This window comes from Pollachius pollachius, assembly GCF_949987615.1.
Source record: "Pollachius pollachius genome assembly, chromosome: 16".
NCBI classification, from domain to species: Eukaryota; Metazoa; Chordata; class Actinopteri; order Gadiformes; family Gadidae; genus Pollachius; species Pollachius pollachius.
This window is the reverse complement of record NC_136949.1, coordinates 7,191,220-7,197,515: the sequence shown is the minus strand read 5'-3', so window position 1 is coordinate 7,197,515 and position 6,296 is coordinate 7,191,220.

Below are 6,296 nucleotides of genomic sequence, written 5' to 3'. Positions count from 1 at the left end.
CGTCTCCGGGTATTTCTGTTACTTAGTATTCGTTTTCCACCTGTACACCAGATGTCCTTCCATTTTCCCCCTCGCATCCCATATCCTGCCACTCCCATCGGCCATCACTTCATTCCCCTCACCTGAGCCTCTTTGTCAATCTCCCCCACTTTACCTCTTTCCCTGATCAGTCTCTCCCCAGATAATCGCAAGTTCACCTCCTTGGTTCCCTGGTTGGTTTGTTCAATTTATCATGACCTGATCTTTTTTTAAATCCTTTTCTTTATTAAAGACCCTTTGTAACATTTCCTGAGTCTGCATTCATTTTGGACTCTATCACTTTTGTTCCTGTAGCCCCAGTAGCACTGATCATGAGCAAACAAGGGTAATACAAAATGTACCTCAGAAAATGTATCATATGGCTTATGAATCAGCAATCTTACATGATAAATCAGGTTAAATCAGAGCCCCCCCCCCAGGTTGACTCCTGAACCCGTGGTTTGGGAAAACAGTCCCAAAGCGATGCATCTGATTGTGATAATAATTTTCTAACCAACAACTACCATGGAGACACAATATTTATATGAAATTGCGTATGACATAGAGATATAATTCAATGACTGATAAAATAGTACACCACAACGACAGGATTTCAAATGCCTATAGATAAGGTTGTTGATTCATTGCATGCCTGCTTTGTAACACCCCTTTTTATGGGCAGATATCAAGTATCGCACACTGATACAAGCAGATGTCAAAGTAGATACAGTCAAAAACTCGGTACATATATATTTGTATTGTATATATATTTTACGGGCGGTATATATTGATATTATTCAGTGATACTGATAGTTATTCATCTCACCCAATATGAATGCTTCCATGCCTCTTTCACTGTCTGTATTCACATATTGACACAAAAACACAAATGAGCAAACACATACACTAACTTACACTCCAAAAAAAAGTGTCACTCTCACATTCGATTTCTGTACGGGCTCTCTCTCTCTCTCTCTCTCTCTCTCTCTCTCTCTCTCTCTCTCCCACACTGGGTGTCTTCCCTCCACACCTTCCTACATGGACATCCTCGTTCAATGTAAACATTCTTCCAGTTTGTCTACAGGCTGTCAGGCGAGCAGCGCTGCAGTGGAAGGGCAGCAAGGTGAGGGGAGAGGAGTGCTGTGTGTAGTCTGATGAATGAGGAGGTGAGGAGATACAAGGAGGCCAGCCGATTGGTGGAGAGGCTTTTGATTTGTGGAAGATACTGTCAAAGTATCGGTTATACCTGACGCATATTTGTAGGGCTAACACCAGTCCGACCCTAGTCAGACCCTACAAGCATTGCCTCTTTACCATTACACCCATGCCAAGATCGACTGAAAGCGGAGGAGCACTTTGACCCAGTTCTGATAGACCGAAGGTTTAACTGGGTCAATTAGAACCTGTGGGCACGGCTTATTTACCATTCCACCCATTACCAATATAGACTGAATTTGACCTGTTCGCGGGAAATGCCTCATGAACCACCTCCAGAGTGCAAGCTGGTTAACCTTGTGTCTCTGAATAAACCACGTGTTGAACATTCTCCGAGTCACACCTAGCCCGAAACAAAGATACCGCAGAACATTAAAAGTTGTTTCATCATATCACAGGAACCAACCATAATTTGAGTTACCTTCTTCATCTGTAACATTATTGTTTTTGAATCAATTTAATTTGCGGAAATCGACCATTGTTGTTAATATGAGAGATGTAGTGCCTTGAAATGTAGTGGTGTCCAGTTATTTAAAATATAATTCACACCCTAGGAATGTTACTGACCAATCAGAATCATTCCTGCCGTTGGGCATGAACAATAGCACCCATAACCTCCGGTATAATGTAAGTGTGTAAGTGAGAGTGCTCTCTGGGTCTCTCTGCTAGATAGGGTCACAGGCAGTGGGTCAGACCACTGGCAAGAGTATCCAGGCCAGATTAGCACTAACAGAACGCGACAGCGCTGAGAAGCTTGGCGCTCCCGTGGAACAGTGGATTAAGCAGCCACCGTAGCCGTAGCCATAGCCGTAGCCGTAGCCGTAGCCGTTTATACCTGGCCAGACCAGGGGCAGCGACCTTCTCCCAGGCAGGAAGATACTGTATTGGTATTCAGTTGATATTGGTAATGAGCGGAATGGTAAATAAGCCACGCCACAGGTTCTAATTGACCCAGGTAAACCTTCAGTCTATCTTGGCTTGGGTGGAATGGAAAAGAGGCCATGCTTGTAGGGTCTGATCTTATTTCCAACCCATACAACTGTATAGGGTGTTGTGTTGACCACTCAGAACAAGCTATTAAGGACTGGTGTTAGCCCTACAAATATGTGGCCCAATGAGGTACGGATGTTAGCTTGGATATCAACGGGTATCTTTTGGGGTTCGCTGCAGTGAATCCCAAATGTTGTTATCTTGCTTTAACGTGTCACCGTCACTAGAAAACATGTGCAAGCTTCTTTTTGTTTCTGTCAGCACCGCCGACCCGATGAGATTATGAACCTTGGACTCTGCTCCAAAATTCAGGTTGTGATTCGAGTAAGAGCTGAAACAGAGGGTTGACTTACACTCTAAAGCCATCGTTTCGGGATCCAACAATTAATTTGGCATGGTTTGAAGACTAAACACAAATGACTTAACTTTAGCTTAACTGAATTTACAGCGAGCCATGGATGTGATAATTTAGCCCAACCCTTGGAAAAACCCTGTTAGACATGGAGCACAAACAAAAAGGAATGGTGGAGAAATAGAGGAATGTCCCTTCTATTCTCACCAGAGCACTTTATTTGTTTGAGGCATTACATTTATATTTGAATTCAAGGATGGAATAAACACAGCAGACAGATTTTCTTCGAGAGAAATGCTTCCAAAACCATCAGAACTCTGTCCATATTCCATAATAGTCTCACTGGCAGGTCGGGCTTGCCCTGTTGTCTGCTTTCCACGGAAAATATAAAGGCCTGCTGGCCCCTTTAAAAAGAAACAGTTAAGGACATTGTTCGTTTTTCCTCTGTGTTCTTGAAACCTGATTTCTCCTGCCCCAGTGAGACAGTTCCTGCTATCTGTTTAATTGCACATTCAAACACACATTTTATTCCCAAATATTATTCCTCATGGGTAACGCGGTCCACACTGCTGCTGCTGGGTGAACCGGTTCGCGAGGCCCAAACAGAGTGAACGCGTGCTCTGGGTCAGCTGGGAGGAGGACCTCAGTTCTTCATCTTCTTCTCGGTGTGCCTTGCCCCGTTTGTCATGACTGGAAGGAACAAAATCCCCATGCGCCAAGTTATGGAGCTGCTTGTTATTCTCAACAAGCTGAAGTCCCGGTCACATACAGACACTCTTGGCACAGGACAGCCCTACGATCTAGAGTTTCAAAAGCTGGTTTTGGTTTGAGTTAGGTTAAATTACCTCCCTAGAGCTGTGTCTATGATTCTACTAGATCTATCGTGATCGAAGACATCTCTACTTGTTGTGTTCCGCTGTGTTGTGTTGCAGTAAATGAAGTAAACGGCTATACTTTCCACTGAGAATCTCTTGTTCGTTGCGCGTGTGTGTATGTGTGCATTAAATACATCATTCTAAAATGTTTCATCAATTAGAACTGGGTATACTTCCTCATGAAGAGTTTTTTATTGAAATCACAAGTCAATCACGATATAATCCTTTTATGTGTAAACCCTTGCAAATGAAAGTAATATCTTAAAATCCATTTCTACACCAGTAATGTGAACCCTGGGGATTGACAGTCAGTCAGTGAAGGACGGCAGAGGTCTGGTTGGAATAAAACCCTCTGCAGAAATCATTAAAAAATGTAGCCTGTTAGCAAGAGGAGATAAGGGTTAAACATTACAAAGCAAGAGGCACAGAATTGATCAATACGTCTATCAACCGATCCATCCAGCCCTAATTATATAGTGTCGATCTGTGCTTAACTGCAGTACTAAGTGCTTCACACAGGAAACAAGGAAACAACAATAGTGGAAAGGAGCAAGAGAAGAAATGGGAGAAACAGAGTGAGAGCTTAACATTGGATTGAATAGAAGGAGGAACAGAACAGAACACACTAAATCTTTAAGACCAGACTCCTATTACTGCCAAACGAGAGCCACATGAACTCACGCTAAACTGAGGCAGCCCTCTCTGACATCAGCTGTGTGCTGAGATACTTTCTTCATGTGGACACTTTATTGGGCCACTAAAACAGTGGAGCACCCCACCCCCCACAAAGGCCAAACGAGGACAAGTCAGGTCGCTGTAAGTGTCTGTGTGCATGTGCGCGTGATTGTGTCTGTGTTTGCTTGCATGCATGTGTGTGTGCGTGTGTTTCATGCGTGTGCCTGTGTGTGCGCCTTTATTCCTTTGCGTGAGTCGACTTAAAACCCTGCGTTAATGGGGGCCTTAGTAAGTAAACCTCAAAAGGGTACAAGCTGTGACCGTAACCCACATCACGGCAGCCATGACACACACACTGAGTCACTCACTTGAATCGACCCTACATCCTACGGTGACATCACACGGATGTAGGATGATGAATGGACCACCACCACCAGTTGGTGAAGCCCACTGGGTGGTGGATGCCGGTGGGTTTTTAGTGCAAGTCGGTGGTTCCGTGGACCAGGCCCCACGTATTGATCGTAATGTGTGCTGCGTTGACGTTTTCGTGTCCATAAGTATGCATTTGACCCATTTTCCACCAGCGGTGAGTCATGCTGACCAAACCGTCTCCACCACAGCGCTGCTTCCTGCCTCTTGGCTCCAGCCCCACCCACCACCCCCCGAAAGCAAAACAATGATCTGGACCTTTGGTTTTTAAAATGGTTCACAGCTGGCCTCGTTAGGGTCACTCAACAGCTACTGAACCGTGGAGAAGTTGGATTCTTTTGTTCTAGTTTATATTGAATATGCTACATATACAGACTGACAGACGATTCCGCAAAAGCCGGTTATTTCCGGACTGCACATGCTGTCAGAGAGGCAGGACTCATGTTGACACATCTTGACTGTATTAAGGTGGAAATATCCCCCCTTTCTCCCACATGACAGTGCTCAACATAATCACCCCCTGGCAAAGGCATTGATGCATGTATTTGACGCGTGTTTAATACGCGTTTCAATGTGTATGCAGAGAAGGAGGAGTGTAGACTATGATGTGGACACTCTCCTTGGGTGTTTCAGTGGATACCTTTTGTAGCTCTCAAAACATGACATTGAGGCAGCTGGATCACAGAGCTCTTCCAGTTACGCTGCCTGCATCGATCTCTTCTGACTGCAAGCTGTAATAACAGTCTTAACTATACTGATTAACAGGGATTTTCGGATATTTGGGATTTTCGGCGTCTTTCTGCTATGTTTTGTGACTTATTGTGCCTTTTGAGTTAGCTTTAAACCTTTTACGGCTAGCATGACTACAACGACTATTAAAACGATTTTGGTTCTTCTTCCTGTTGGTTACAGACTATTATGAGTGTTGTGGCTATCACAAGTAGCAGACACTCTGCATGTCTCTGCGTGTGAATGAAGGGGTCCTGTTGAGGAGCTGGAATGAGAGTTACCTCCCGAAAGGCTTTTCAGGAGCCCTGCTCTGCTCTGGTCGGGAGGTATGTGGAAAGTGGCGTGTCCCAGGTGGTGGGCTGTGAATGCGCCCTACAGTATGAAACTTCCTTCACACACCTTCTGCGGTTTGTGCAGTGTGCCCCAGCATAAATCATACATTCATATATCTCTGATGAATTCCCTCTGGGCCCCGGAGACGACTGCTTTCGCTCACATGCTCGGAAATGGCACTGGCAGATGGGGTAAAAAGGAAAAAAATTGAAAAGAAAATCAGAAAAAAGGAAGTAGCAATTTCATAACGAGGCAATTTAAAAGGAACCTTTAGAAAATGAATCCAAACTGTAAACCAGGAAACAAGATGAAGTGTTAAAGGCGCACACACACACACACACACACACACACACGACCGCACGCAGGCACGCATGCACACGCGCGCATGCACACACACACACACACACACACACACACACACAGGCAGACAGACAGACAGACAGACAGACACTCACACACACACACGTACACACGCAAGCATGCATTCACAAGCATATACATGCCCAATAACAGACAGAAAAGCCTGGCTATTTGGCAATTCTGCCATAACCACTTTTTTATAAGGTCTCAAAATGTTACCAATGCTTTCCAACCCAGCAATCAAAACAATGTGGAAGCATAACAGACATAATCCAGCATGAGCCGGATATTGAAGTATTATTAGAGCATACACTGTAATC